This window comes from Rousettus aegyptiacus, unplaced genomic scaffold (assembly GCF_014176215.1).
Source record: "Rousettus aegyptiacus isolate mRouAeg1 unplaced genomic scaffold, mRouAeg1.p scaffold_m13_p_4, whole genome shotgun sequence".
NCBI classification, from domain to species: Eukaryota; Metazoa; Chordata; class Mammalia; order Chiroptera; family Pteropodidae; genus Rousettus; species Rousettus aegyptiacus.
The window spans coordinates 150,909,471-150,925,198 of NW_023416307.1; the positions used below are offsets into that span (position 1 = coordinate 150,909,471).

General features: G+C 45.6%; 1 protein-coding gene and 1 pseudogene across 11 annotated transcripts in view; both read left to right on the forward strand.

Annotated features, from left to right (window-relative positions):
* TRAK1 (trafficking kinesin protein 1) overlaps positions 1–15,728 on the forward strand; it is a 161,883-nt gene that overhangs the window by 60,043 nt on the left and 86,112 nt on the right. The window lies entirely within an intron of this gene.
* LOC118602264 lies at positions 6,113–6,231 on the forward strand (annotated as a pseudogene).

The following is a 15,728-nucleotide window of genomic DNA, read 5'->3' on the forward strand; positions in this document are numbered from 1 at the left end:
GGTGCGGGGTACGCCGCCGCCAGAATCAGGCCTCGAAGGTGGGTTCGGATGTACCCTGGCCACTTGGTTCGCTGGTGGCGCTGCGACTCGTGGCCCCATGAAGAGCTTGGTCTGTGATCTCTGACCCTTGCTCTTGTGTGAACATTGACAGGTGAGCAAATCAAACTGAAACTATAACGAACTGAAATTTTATAACTGTAATTAGAGCTGGAATGAATCAGATTTCATAAATCCTGTGTTCGTCAGGGCTCTCCAGAGAAACAACCGACAAGTGTATGTAAAGTGATTTATATGAAGCAATGGGCTCTCATGGTTACGGAGGCTGACAGGTCCCACGACCTGTAGTCAGAAGCTGGAGACCCTGGGGGAACAGATGGTGTAGGTCCAAAGGCCAGCAGGCTTGTGACCTAGAAAGAGCCAGTGTTTCAGTTCGAGTCCAAAGGCAGGGAAATGCCGATGTCAGCACAGGGGCCGTCAGGCAGGAGGCATTCTGTTCTGCGTGTGGGCCGGTCGGCCTCACTATGCTCTTCAGACCTGCAACTGATTGGACGAGGCCCACCCACATTAGAGCAACCTGTGTTACTCAGTCTATGGATTTAAATGTTAATCATTCAAAAACCTTCTCACAGAAACACCCGGAATCACGTTTGACAAATGCCTGGGCCCTTTGCAGCCCAGTCAAGTTGCCACATAAAATTAGCCATTGCACATTCTGACAGCGACCAACACTTACTGAGCAGTTGCTCTGTGCCTGGCTGTGAAGCACTGTGCCAGGGACACCTTCTGGCCCCAGCACAGCCCTGCCAGGTGGGTACCGTTGTCACCCACACTTGTAAGGAGGCACAGAGAGAAGTGGCTTGTCATCTCGTGTCAAACGGGCCCTTGGGGTTCGGACCCAGCAGTGTTGTTTTCTGGCCCTATTTAAGTTAACCTCCTTCCTTCTGGATTTTTCTTTATTAATAATGTCATTTAACTAGGGTTTAAAATGATAAAGGTAACACGTGCAAGCAGGAAAGCTTGAAGTTGTATCAAAGCAGAGTCGATGCAGAGTGATTCTTGCTCTGCCATCTATACGGTTTAACAGACTTTAAAATCATTTCGGAAAACTTTCGCACAAAATTCTTTTACTAAAATTTATGCACGTAATTTGTTTTCTAAAAAAAAAAACAACACACAAGTGGGACCATATCATATACCCTGAACCTGCATTAAAAAAATTTAACAATATTATGTGGGTTGTTTCATTACGGTGACTGTGATACTACCTTATTCTTTAAAATAGCCGCATAGTCTCCCGCCGTCATTCATTTATTTAACCCAGCAGTTCTCAATCCTAGAAGCCGTGATGTTCTTTTTGTATAACACATATTTTGTAATTCCTCCTTTGTTATTCTAAAAATAATAGATAACTAGTTTCTTTAAACACATAATTGTAAAAGAACCAATGTTATGCCTTACCTTAACGTAAAGGAGAAGGTAAAATGGTAGAACCTGGGTTTCGGTTGTAGCTGTGTGGCCGTGGCCTCGCTGGGGTGAATGATGAGCTGTCGGGCTCTGCCCCTGCAGTCAGGTGGCAGCTACAAAGACAGCTAACCGCACTAGCCACTCAGGGTCCAAGAAAGTACCACTGTTTTCGGCGGTCTTCTCTTGAAGGATGCTTTAAGTTGTTTCCAGTTTTTGCTTTTTAACAGCCCTCTAAGCAACATTCTTGCACGTCTGTGTCCTTCATGTGTACCAGCTGACAGGGAAAGTTCATTTAGGATTTGGTGTATGTACTTCACGCAAGACTGCCCTACAGAATGCCTGTGCCCTTTGAGTGCCTATTACCCATTAAGTTTCTTGCCAACTCTGGGCATTATCAATCCTTTTCATCTTGGTTAATCAGATAGTCACAAAAAATGATATTTCAGTTTATTTTGTATCTTTTAAGTTATAAATGCATCTGTGTTTCCTTTCTGCTGGGTCTCATTTCTGCAAACAGCCTGTTTTTGTCTTTGCATGTTTTTCTAGTGGGTTGTTGGCCTTTAAGGGGTATTGTTCAGTTTCCATTGTGCATACAGAGGATAAGGCGGTGTGCCAGCTTGAGATTCTTTTATATTCCGGAAGAGGCAAAATGTCTTAAAAATAGTTACACAAATTTCTATTTAACTATAACTGTTTGATATTCATAGAAGCACAGGATGTTAAGAGATTGTGTAAGGAGGATTTCTGAAGTGGCATTTTCAAGAAGGCTCCTATAGGAAAGCAGTATGTAACAGAAACCTGAAGGATACGTAGGAGTGGACAGAGTTGGAGACAGGAGGGAAGGAGCACTCCAAGCAGTGAAAACAGTATGAGCAAAGGCCCTGTGGTGGGAGGGTATTGAAAATGATGATAATGGCTAACATTGATAGAGCACTTAACTGTGTATTGACATTGTCCTAAGTACCTTCGATATCTAACTGCATTTAATTCTCATGTCTTAGTTATCTCTGGGTGCGTAACCAACTTCCCCAAATCTTGGCAGCTTACAACAACAGACATCTATAGTCTCACATATTTCTGAGGGTCAGGAGTTTAGGAGTAGCTTAGCTGGGTGGCTCTGGCTCAGGGTGTCTCATGATGTCGCGTGTAGGATGAAAGCTTGCCACTGTGGAAAGCTGTCTGTCAGTTCCTCCAAAGTTTACACGCAGTTACCATGTGACTTACTAGTTCTACTCCTAGTTAAATATCCAAGAGTAATGAAAACATAAGTTCACACAAAACCTTTTGTGTAAGTGTTCCAAGCAGCACAATTCATAATTCCCCAAAAGTAGCAGCAACCCATTCATCCCTTGATGAATGGATCAGCAAAATGTGGTATGTCCATACCATGGGATGTTGACCAGCAGTAAAAAGGAATGACATACCGAATCATGCCACAACATAGATGTGCCTTGGAAACAGCATGCCAAGTAAAAGAAGCCGGACACAAAAGATCACATAGGAAATGTCCAGAGCAGGCAAATCCATCGAGTTGGAAAGTCGATTGGTAGTTGCTGAGGACTGGGAGCAGGGAGGATGGGGAGTGACTGCTCGTGGGTGCACAGTTTCTTTTCGGGGTGATACTCTAAAATTGGATAATGTCGATGATTGTATAACTCTGTGAATATACTGAAACCTACTTGTATACTTTAAAAGATGGATTTTATGGATTGTAAATTATACCTCAATAAAGCTTTTATTTGGAAAAAGATGAAAACTTGCCTGGGGCTGGGGCTTGGCCGTGGCAGCTGGCTTCTCACAGGGTGAGTAATGCAAGAGTAAGACCGAAGTGGGAACTCCGGAGTCTTTTATGACTTAGCCTCAGAAGTCACGTAGTCACTTCCTTTCTAGTCTTCGGGACTCGCAGGCTGTATTTTATTGCATGCAAGACCCCAAATTGATTGACTTAATCTCCTGTTGATAGCCATGTAGGTTTCCAGTAGTTTGCAAACACAAACATGACTGTGGGGGATATCTGTGTTCCCACATATTTGAGCCAAAAAAATAATGTGAGGAATGCACTTGTGAGACATGGCGTTGGGCTGGGTGTTGCCAGAGAAGTTGTGCTTTTTGTATTGTGCAGAACGTGTGGAAAAGCACCTGGGCCCACAGCCTGTGCGCCCTGGGCATTAGAAAACATCTTGCTCTTTGCCCACTGACGTGTAGAAACCAGGAGCGCAGGTGGTCTCGGTTTTTACTTTTCTCAGCATGTGGATGTCGAGCATCCTTTGGTGTTTCCTAGAGGATTTTTTTTTTTTCTGGTGACTTGGGATAGACAATTCTTAAGTTTCTATGTTGACCTCCATACTTCTAAATCAGATCATTATTATTTATGCTTGACCAACTGTAGAGAAGGAGGGCCTCATTGTCGTGCCCGCCTCTCCCAATCGCTGTGAGGATTATTAGTGAATGCATGCAGAGCACTTCAGTTGCCTTCGGCACATAGTAAGTGCTCACTTAATCAGTTTTCTTTGTTGTTAACTATTGTCTGTCCATCTAGCGTCTGTCTTCCTGCCTTTTTGTCTCTCTCTCTCTCTCTCTCCATCCATCTATCTGTATTTGGCCTGGAGGTAAACCCTGGGATTCCTGTGGCCGGGTTAGGAGGCGGAGGGTGCTGGAGGAGCAGCGGGCATTCTTGTTTTAATGTTTCCCTTCTGTTCGTCCCTTCCGCATCGTCTGTGTCTCTTGCCGTCTCATCCTGGACCCCGTGGCCCCCCTCCCTCCACATTTTGGGCGCAGGCTGATCCTGTTCTTTCTCCCATCAACACCCTCCCACCTGTGTTTCAGAAAGGTGCTCACCTTTTACTCGCCGATGACTCTTCTCTCATTTTCCCCCTCCCTGGCCCTTTTGGGGTTGTTCTTCCTTTTTGTTCTTTTGCTCACCTTTGTCAGAGGTTGTACAGTTTGCTCTGCTGGGAGTGGCAGGAGGATCGGCTGGCAGGCCCCGGGGTGCGGCCTCAGGGAGCGACAGGCCCGGCCCCGAGGGTTTCTGAAGTTGTTGGGGAGGCAGAGTTTGTTTCTTTGTTTGCCCGATGGGAAAGACGGATTTGTTGGTGGGGGAGCAAGAGACATGTTTTCGTGAAAATACTTAGAAAACTCTGAAGCTCTGTGGGAAGTCCAGTGGAAGTGCTTTCCATTCAAACATCTTCGGAGACCTGAAACAGGGCTTCCGCTTTACGAACGACTGGCCGTTGATTATAGAAGTGACTGGCATCGCTTCATCATTTGTAAAAATAGTTTTAAGGATATTTCTCATTATGTTATTTGTTTTGAAAATTTCTCAAACTCTTGAGGTTCATGCTAGAACTGTTTGTTTTCCTGTTTATGTATACTTTTTCTTTTTATTGGAGAACAAGGTTTTCTGGTGTGTGTGTGAGGGGCGTGTGTGTGTCTTTACACTTTGGCTTCTGGGAATCTCAGTCGCCTTAGGTTTTCATGAGGTAACTATTCTGGTAAAACTCTGTTCTTTGCCAACTCCTGCCTCCTTCCCTTTAATAAAGCATATATATTGCTCTTCTCCTCTGCTGATTCTGTTGAAATCTTATTGGACATACATCGGGTTAGAGAGGAAATAAATGAACGTTGGTCCACTGCACTTTCTCACGGTGCTGTGACCTTGCCCTTGCAGGAAATCTACCCTACCCCCATACTTCAGCCTGAACAGACTGTCACTGTTCCCAAGGGACGACAGCGTGTTTTCTTAGGGTTTGGGGCCTAAAGCATGCTTGTTTTGGGTTAGAGAGGTCCAGCTGCGCCTCATGGCATTAGCACATATGGTGTGACCTTGGGCTAGTCATCTGGCCTCTGAACCTGTTTCTACATCTGTGAAATGGGCACAACAGTGAGAGCCTCGGGGTGGTGGTTGTGCTCAGGGTGGTCATTCCTTTTTGGTGCCTAGTGCAGTGGTGCATGGAGGGAATTCAGTAACTATTTATAACTCATTTTTATTTATGACTCAGCGCAATTCCCAGTTTCTGTTGAGCTGCCCCAGCCAGCCCAGTTTACAGCGGTATCTTCTAATACAGAACTTGCCCATCATTCTCTTCTGGCATGTCTCTGTCTGTCACCTTGGCTTCTGAATTCCGAAAGCGGAAGCGAGGAGCTTCGCTTTGGATCACCCCCTGGGCATACCTCCTGCCTCATGTAAATGAGGATTGCTGCGTTTTAGTGACCGGAGTCTCTAAGTTTCCCAGACTTCTCTCCTGGAAAGCAGACTGGACCCGCACTGAGAGGTGCTGTGCTCTGCGAGGACCCGCAGGGGTCCGACTTTAAACTGCAGTTGCCTTGAGATAATCATGCTAAGAGAAATAAGCCAGACAGAAAAAGTTGAAAATCACATGATATCACTTATATGTGGGATATAAACCTAAAAGCAACAAATGAACAGGACAAACAAGCAGAGACTCATGGACATGAACTATAGACTAGTGGTTACCAGAGAGGGGAGGAGGGGGAGGTAGATGGGGTAAAGGGGGTCAAAGGTGTGGTGACAGAAAGAAATTTAACTATGGGACATGTAAATATATATACGCTTTACTGTTAAAGTGTACAGCTGAAACTTATTGGATTTTCTTAACCAATGTAACCATAGAAATAAAATAAAATTTAAGTCTGCAGCCATGCCACCCTGAACAAGCCCGATCCCATCTGATCTCGGAAGCTAAGCAGGGTCAGGCCTGGTTAGTACTTGGATGGGAGACCCGCTAGGAAGACCAGGCACTGTAGGTGTAAAAAATAAAAAATAAGGGATCGTAAGCTGACAAGGTCCTTGCAATCTGTGAGGTCAACCAAAGGTTGCCTTGCCTAAAAAAAAAAAAAATTAAAATTAAAAAAATAAAAAATACTAAAATAAAAATAAAAATAATAATAATTAATTAATTAATTAATTAATGGCAGTGATGCTGGCCGCTGCCCCAACACCGGGGGCCTGTGAGCATTCGGTTTCCAGAGGAATATCTCTGAGAACTTTGCTTTCCTTTCCAACTCTCTTTCCCCCTTATTCCTCTCCCCACTTCTTCCCTTCCTTCCCCCACCTCATTCTTTCTGCATTCTGAGTGGGAAGGGAGAGGAACTGAAGACAAGTGGGAGGCCTGGGGTCTGTGCGTCTGGAGGGGAGGGAACCGACCCCTGGGGGAGAGGGGGAGAAGGAGGGAGCGAGACCACACAGAGAACCAGCAGCTCACCCTCTGGGCCACTGCGAGCTGCACGCAAGGCCGTTGCATCCTATTTGACCGCCCCGCTGAGAGGCCGTCTCAGACCTGATCCAGCCCGCCTCACGTGCCTGAGCAGGACACTAAGTGCCTAGCGTGGCAGGTCCTCTGAGGATGGGCGTCTGCGGCATTCCAGGGCTCTCCCTCAGTCTCAGTGTGCTCTGTGAGTTCCCCTATAACTCTGGGAACCCGGCTTCAGGGAAGAATAAGGGGGAGGGTTGGTTTCATCCAGAATTGCATTTCGTCCGTGGAGGGTCTGGGGAGGATAGTTGAAGCAAAGGTCTGTGGGATTCCAGCTGGATGGAAAGGGGGTGATAGAGTCAAAATGGAGGGGTCAAAGTGTTGGGGTCATGGTCAGGGTGAGGGCATCCGAACCTCAGGTTTCAGAGGCAGCCCAGGTATGCCTGGCAGAGGTGCAGCGGGAGGTCCAGGAATTGGGAGGGCGAGGAATTGGGTGGTGTCTAACTTGGGGGTGGTGACAACAGCCTGGCTGACCACGAGCCTGATGTCACAGGTCTGGAGGGACAGAGGAGTGGACAGATGAGCATAAGCAAGGGGCAGCATGAGCCTCAAGTGAGCCAGGATTTTAAAAGATGGATGAAAACAAAACGGACCTGGCTGGAGGAGCCAGAGAATACCCACGCCAACTCAAGCCCCCGTGTGAGCTAGCTCAGGGCAGGACGCGAATCTTCGTTTTCTTGAAGGTTTTCAACCCTGGCTGGTTTTTGATCTCTGTTAGAACGTGTGTGGGGGCTAAACTGAATCTCTTTAGAGGGAGAGAAGAAAGGTCTTGCTCCTTAATGGTTGAAAAGATGATGATGATGATGATGAGATATATATACATACATACATATATATGTATATGTATATATGTATATGTATGTGTGTGTGTGTGTATATATATATATATTTTGGTATAGAACAAAGCTTATAACAGACAATTCAGGTTGTTGTAACTGCAGGTTCGAATCCCATTGCTCGGTGTTATTTCACCGCTGTTTCTCTCTTTTTGTGTGCGGGGTTCATGGTGAGTAGAAATGGGAAGGAGCAAATCTGAGTTTGGGGCAGAGCCTGCCAGTCTTCTGGTGCCCCCTCTGCTTCCCTTCCCAGGACCAGGTGGGAGGGAATGGGCCTGTCCAGGTGCGCGTGCGGCTCCACCTAGTGGGCGAGGGAGGCGCTAGCAACAGGAGCAGCAGCCTTATTCTTAAGACCAGATACCTGGGCGCCTACGGTTTGCTAGTTTTGAAAGTGATTGAAGGGTTGGAGATTCTGACAGATGAGGTAGATAACTTTAGCTGTGCAGAACAAAAGAAATCCCCGCCCCCAACTCAATCCTCTCTCCAGTCTTGATCCATTTACTTTTATTTCATTCTACCTCATCTGCTGTTTGCTGGAACTAATTCTAGAAGTTAGCACGTTATGAGAGCCAAATGTGGTCATGTCTTTCTTGCCTAGACTATTTCATAGGGGATCCTGATGACAGTGTGATTTCAGTCCCACGTGGTGAACTTTATTCTTCTAGCTATCAGCGGTGGTACTTTACATGATTTAAATTAGGTGTGTATCAGTCAGGTTTTGAAGGAGAAATGCTGGGTAACAAACAGCTCCCAAATCCATAGTGGCTGCCGCAATGTTTATTACCTGCTCGTGGTTGTGGGTCACCTGAGGATCATCTGGCCACTTGTCTCTTGTTGGAGGATTTGGGCTAAAGGGACAGTGGCTGTTTCTGGGCCATATACTTCTGCTGGCAGAGGACAAGAGCTCAAGAGGACAAACTCAGCCACACAGGGACATTCAGAGTCTCCGGTTGGACATGCAGTACATTAGGTCCAGTCGCATTCCACTTGCCAAAGCAAGGTCCATGGCCTGGCTCAAAGTCACAGAGTTATGAGATGATATTTCGTTCAGGTGACCCTTAGCAAGGGTGGAGAGTGAAGGGAGAATGGCGCACCAAGTGGACAGCCTGGATTTTAGAAGATCTTCAGGTGACAGGAGCGACCTCGAATGGCTGGTACACACAGGTGGCTTTCAGGAAAGTCCATGGCGTCAGTGACCTCCAGGCCCTCTGCCTATGCTCTAAGCCCTGCCGGACTAGAGCATCGGGGCGGGCGTGGGTGGGAGAGGAAGGATGCAGGCTTTTATGGCCCAGAGCAAGGGTTGGCAGATTTTTCCATAAAGGGCCAGAGAGTAAATATATTAGATTTGCAGGTCACATGGTCTCTGTCACAACTCTTCACCTCTACTGTTGTAACCAGAAGCAGCCATCGTTAGTCCCTTAGGTATGGGTCCCGCTGTTTTATTTATAATAATAGGCAGGGGCTGGATTTCACTGTGGACCGTGGTTTGTGAACTCCTGGCCTAGACCTTCAAGGATTGATCTGGATTAGGATATTAATTTAGCAGTAAGAGAGAAATATCCCTTTTCAGTTGGGATAAATTCAAAAACATTCAAAGGGCTCTTGGTGAGTCCGGTACTACCCCAACCCACTTAGCACGGTTAAGCTGTAAACAGATGCCCCATATTGCTGAGTTCCCTCGGCAGCCAACACTGACTGTTTCTGAGCATGAAATCTCATTTCGCTTAACCCGTAGTCAGGAGCAGTGTCTGAAAAGGTATTAGAAGCTCCTTGGGCTTTCCAAGTAGATGACGTGGAAGGCAAGTCACCTTTCTGGTGGATTCTGATTTTTCTCTCATGAATGGTGTTTCTGTTTTCCAGAGATTTAGCCAAGTTACTAAAGAAAGTAGGTGTGTTCAACAACCCCGTTTTCACATTCCTTGTGGTTGCGTGCGTGCGTGCGTGTGTGTGTGTGTGTGTATGAGTATGACCGCTTCATTGAGATATAATTCACATACCATGTAATTCCCTCATATAAAGTGCATAATTTGATGGTTTTTCGTATCTTCACCGGGTTGTGCAATGTTCAGTCAATTTTGGGGAACATTTTTATCACCCCCAAAAGACCCTTTAGTGGTCACCCCCTATTCTTCTCCCGTCTCCTCCAGTGTGGCTGCATTTTTAATAAGCTTTGAAAAAGTCACCTCTCGGTTCCTGCTACCCTTGTTTTCCTTGGCTCTGAAAGTCTCGACGTTGCCCATGAGGACAGAGCGAGGGACCTTCGTAAGTGGCCATCGTGCTAGTCACATGTACTTATAATAGAGACTGTCATTGCTACTGACACTCGCATATTGTCTTACGTCACCTCTCAACATAGTTTTAACATTCTTCCTTTATTATAGCTTTATATTTCTTCATTAGTATCCTTCTTTGTAGGAGGTTGTCCTTTGTAATTGTCTGCATTTTCGAATTTATGTCTGTGTTGGTTTGAAGCCTGGCTGTGTAACATGGAATCATGTCAGGTTTTCTTTCTTTTATCAGTTTTGTTTAACTGTTTATTATCTGGCTGTAGATAACAATTTTTTTTGTTTTGTTTTTTTTTGATGAGTTGGAAGTCTTTTAATATTTAGGTGATCTCATTTGATGTTTTGAAAAAGTAACCATTGTTCATTTATAAACAGAATTTCCTGTTCGGGAAATAATTTCAATTAACAATAAGGCAGTGGACTGCTGTGAATGTTGGAGGCACAGTAGGTATTGTCTCTCGAAATTTTTTTATTATTATTAATAAAATAAAGTTTCCCTGATTTAGCATTTAACGCTTTAGCTCCAAGTTTACCCCTTGATGCTAACTGCCTTCCACTGTCCCCTGACTTTGGGGGGAAGTGGACAGATGGGCCCTGAACTCAGGCTGCCTCGAAGCCTTAGCGAGTCTAACTACAAATATTAGGTATAAGTGTTTCTGGACAATAGAAAGCAAGTGTAGGTGTAAAAAATTAATAATTTGAAAACAGGAAACTGGATCTAAACTCCCTCCTTAGTGGAGCAAGAAAAGCCAAGAGAGATTGTGAGATGAAGTATAAGTAAGTTATCCCGTTTTTGCTATGGATAATGAGAGAACTGTAGATTAACTTCCTAATAATTTAAAGATCGCTACCTGTATCAGTAAGGATTAGGTTTGGCTGCATAGAACAGTTTCTTCACGTCACAGAACTGATTTTTCTCTCACAGAAAAGAGGTTCAGAGGGAGGCTCTGCAGTGTGGGTGCAGCCCTGCTGCCCTCGGGGGCCCGGGCTCCTCTGTCCTTCAGTTCCACTAGCTGTGGTTTTCATCCTTAAGGTCGCCTCATGGTCTAAAAAGGCTGCTGAAGCTCCAGCCATCGTGTTCAAGTTCCAAGCTGTTGAAAGGCAGCCTTTGGAAAAGCCTCACAGTCTACTGCTGGTATCTCACTGGCCAGAACGCAGCCCCATTCTGGGATGATGACATTTCTGCACACATTGCTGCAGAAATGTGATCATCCCAGGAGGCTTAGAACTTTGATACGAAGGAAAGTGGAAGAGTATGGAAAAGTAGGGAGTCACTAGCAGTGCCTACCGTGCCTCTGTGACCAGAATCAAAGCTCTGACACGGACCTTTGAAATCAGTGTTCCCTCATCTTGCACATTATGAGCCACACAAGAAAACGATGTTATTTGCATAGCACGAGGGCTAAGTAGTGATGATAGCACATAGCTAGAGGCCATTCTGGACACTGCCTGGAACCTTCCATGTTCAGCACTGCTTGAGGAAGCTCTGTCCGAAATCACTAGAAGAAAAAGAAATCTGGAATGTTCTGCAAAACAAACGGCTGCCAAGCAGTGACACCTCGAGAAAATGGAACAGCCAGGAGGCGCCACGGAAACAAGATCAGTCACGTCTGATATGACCAGAGGCTCCTGTGTGAAGAGAGAGTCTCAGAATGGGTCAAACAGTGAAGCTCTAGCTGTGTGCTGTGTCTCAGGAAAGGACTCAAAGCACTCAAGAGAGTAGAAGTTGGGAATAGGAGGAAAATTTAGAGAAAGGAGAGTTCTGAGGAGGAATTATGTCATCCATGAGACCAGGGTATTGTGGGCCAGAGGCAGCATGGGTGGTGGGTACAGCTGTGGCCACTGGGTCCAGACTGAGTTAGGAAGCCAGGTCCAGTGCTTACTAGCTATGTGCGGTATGGTCCAGTTATTCAGCCTCTCTGTGCCTTAGTTTCTCCTTAAGTGAAACAGGGATGGTAATATTCTCCGCTCTGAGAGCTCCACTCTTAGAATTAAACGAGTTAGTGGGCATAAATGCTTGGCGGAGTTGGAAGCAGGGCATAAATGTTTGCGTTGTTATCGCTGTTGGTTGTTATTATAAAAAGTACGACTGGATTCTTACAAAACTCCTTCACACCCAGTAACATCCAGATGATTCAGAGATATAATGTCAGGATTGCAGACATAAAAATGCCAGAGGTAAATGTTGCTGGATATTTTAATAACCTTGAGATGGCAGAGGCCATCCTGAGCATGACATAAAGGCTGGAATATGAAGATGAATCAGTTTGACTATACAGCAGTTGAACTTTATATGGGCATTCTTGCTATAACACAGTGTATTTGGTCCTGAAAAACTCGTGTTCTGAAAAATCGAAATAACAGGAGTTATACCACTTTGTAGCCAGGACACTAACGAAAACCGTACATTGGGAGATGATGTGACTTTAACTCCAGGCTCTGTTCCCTGTGGCCACACAAATGTTGCAGGGGAAAGGCTGTGAGGCATGCAGGGGGAGGGGGCTTTAAGCCTCGGGGGATTCCAGTTAAGGTGGGTACAGGAGAAAGTGTCGCCTTAGCAAACCAGGAGCCATGCAAGGCTGGGGCGCACCTCCCAGGGATGGCCCCACCTGCTGAGTTTATTTTAAAATTCTTTAAGGCTGAAAGGGCTCCGTCCTGCACAGTACAAAAGCCAAAGGGCTTTTCCTTTCTGATGAAGTTTAAAGTTATTCCCCTATTTGACTCCCCTTGCCTGGGAGTAATTGTACGTGAGTCAAAACGATGTCCATGTCACAATGACATCCCTCCCCTCCTTACCAATGGCATATGAGCTTGTAGTAGGAAGTCTTACTTTCTACTCTGTGGGGAAAATATGACCCATGAGTAGGGCTGCATGTCAAGTGATAAGCTGGGGAAGATAATGGCAATAGATTTGGTAGATAAAGGGTTAATATAAAGCTTCGTTATGGATCAATAATGAGTCGAGTAGCTCCAGAGATAAACAAGAAAAAGGACGCGTATAATCAATCTGTAAAAGAAATGGCCAATATGTCGATGAAGATGTTCAGTATTAAATTAAGAAATAAGTGCAAATAGTAAGATACAATTTTATCATTCATAAAAATAAAATTATTCAAATAATATCAAGCAAGATACCAATGGTTGTCTGTCCGATTGGCAAAACTGAAAAAGTTTAATAAAACGATATAGTGAGAAATTCTTGTATGATCTGTGGGGTATGAATTGGTATGCCGATCTCGAAGTCAGTTTGGTGATAGTAATATAAATCTTTCACTCTAATTTCAGTTTTATGAATTGTAAGAGAACAATTGGACACGTTTGAAGAGATTCAGTAAAGAAGGATATTTATCTCAGTCTTCTTTAATCACAAAAGTGTGAAATGTTTGTAGATAAGTGATTGGGCCACCGAATTGTAATAAATACCAAAAATGGAATACTATGCAGCCTTCAAAAAGGAGGCGGATCAGAATTTATTGCCAATATGTCTGTGACGTATTGATAATATAATCAGTGGTTATTCCAAGGTGCATATGGAGGAGAGAGAAATAAAAGTGAAGGAAGCAAATGAGATTTTTAAAGTGGTTTTGGAATTAATGACTTTCAGACTTTTTTCTTCCTCTTCCTCCTCTATCCATGGCAAGCTTACCCGTGAAGTGCTCTGCGGATTCCGATCCCATGTCTGTGAAGTAATGGAAGTACGAACCAGCAGGTTGATTGGCACCAACCTCTTGACTTGTTTTGTTGCAAAATATTGTTAATGTTTAAACTTCGAATAAATTTTAAACTTAGAGATATGTCGCAAATCTCGTACAACTCAAATTTCCCAAATGTTTAATAACATTTTACCACATTTGTTTGATCATTTCTCTCTCCTTACCGTCATCTTTTGTGAGTAAATTGCAGACATCTTGATCAGGGGATAGTTCTTAAAAACAAGAACTTGCCCTTGTATAACCATAGTGTAATTTTCAAAATCAGGAAACTGACATGGACACAGGTCTATTATCTAAAGCACAGTCCTTATTCAGATTTTGTCGGTTGTCCCACCGATGTCCTCGGAAGCAGAGTTTCTCAGCTCTAGCCCTGGTGACATTGTAAATCTGATCATTCTTTGTCACAGGGATTGTTCTGTATACCGTAGGATGTTTAGCAGCATCCCTGGCTTCTACCCGCTGGGTGCCAGTAGCACCCCCTCCTCGTCGTGGGGACTAAAAATGTCTTCAGATATTGTCAGATGCCCCTTACAGGGCAAAACCAGTGAGAATCACGGCATTGTAGCAAAAGAGAAACAAATAGCAAAAGAGAAACAAACCTAAACTATTTTCCTGGTTCAAGATCCAGTCCAGGATCCCATGTTACAATTTGTCTGGCTCAGCCCTTGCCTCTTACAGGTGGGGTGTAAGCCCTGCCGTTTGACAGGCAGGCCTTTGAGGCCCAGGGAGGTTATTTTAGAGCAGAAGAGAGAACAGCAGGCCTCACCTCGTGCAATGTGTGATGAGAGGTGTCATTTCGGTGAAAGCCCCAGGCCTCCCGCAGAAGCCTTCGCCTCTCTGTGTGGTGTTTGTGGGGGGGGGGGTTGGTCTCCCCAGCGCAAGAGGTGCCTGTTAAGAACCAGATTCATGCCCCCCTTGATTCTGCAGCATTTATTATCTGCTCTGTACCCTGAGCAGACCCCGTCTTCTCCTCCTGGAGCCCTAGTCCAGCGGAAGAGGCAGCTGGTGCTCACCGAATCCGGGACTACAAACTGTGGTTGGTAGAAAATGCTGGGGGGCCAAGAGAGAGGATACCTTTGAGGCTTTGCCTTGGCCCAGGTGTTCCAGAAAGGTGGCCCTGAGGAAGTTCCGCTGTCTGGGATCTGAGGGCAGAGGGGTGGTTGACGGGTGAAGGAAAGGAGAAGTGTTTGTGGCAGGAAGCCCGGCATGAGCAAAGGCTTGGGAACAGGAAGGAGCCGCGTGGGTGGGGGGCACAGAGCCCCAGGCGGGAAGAGGTGGTGAGCACATGCGTGTGTGTCTGCGTGTGTGTGTGTGTGTGTACGTGTGCACGCACACAAGGAGGTTTAAAGAAAAGGAGGAAGTCAGCTGATGATCGCAGAGAGGTAGGCAATGTTTATCTCTTAATAAAACAAATGCAAATCAACAGTAACACGTCCCAGTTTGGGGGTGTTTTTTGGAGGTTTAACTCTGAGCTGGACTTACACCCATTCATTTTCCATTTTAAAATGGAATAAATGCCTGTACAGTCCTAGCTGCATGTCTTAGGATCTGAATCCCTCTAACCTGTAACCTAGTATCAGCTGCCTTGGTAGATCCGGTACAAAGCCCGTGGGAGTCGCTGTTTCTGAAACACACTGAGTTCGGTTTTGACATTCTGGGGCCCTCGCTTTGTCCTGCCTCTCCTTGCCGTTTCTTGTTGCACAATACCCCTGCGCGTCCAAGTGGACTCTGCCACACTCGCTTGCACAAGCTTGCACTTTAGCCTCGTGTCAGAGACCCTGCTTGTGTACGGGGCTGCTGAGCGGGTGGCCGTTTCCTGCCCGGTATGTATCGTCGGAGCTGGTGTTCGTGGGTGATAAAGTGATAGCTCGGAACCTGACACCTAGTCTCTGGGGCATTGAACTGGTGTAGCTGTTTATCCTTTTTCTTAGAAAGAGTTACTTCTGGTGGCAGTTAAGGCCACCGCCGTTCCGGAGGACTCCCCAGTGTCGGCTTTCGTTTCTGTCTCTGCAGCGTGGTTTCGATGGCCTTTGCTTCTGTTTCTCTGCTTCGCCGTCCCTTGCCTGGAGACCCCCTCCGTTTATGGCTTACAAGCAAGTGAAGGGGTCCCTGGTCGTGGGGAGGCCGTGGGGGTGTGCGAAGCAGAAAAGGAAGAGAACA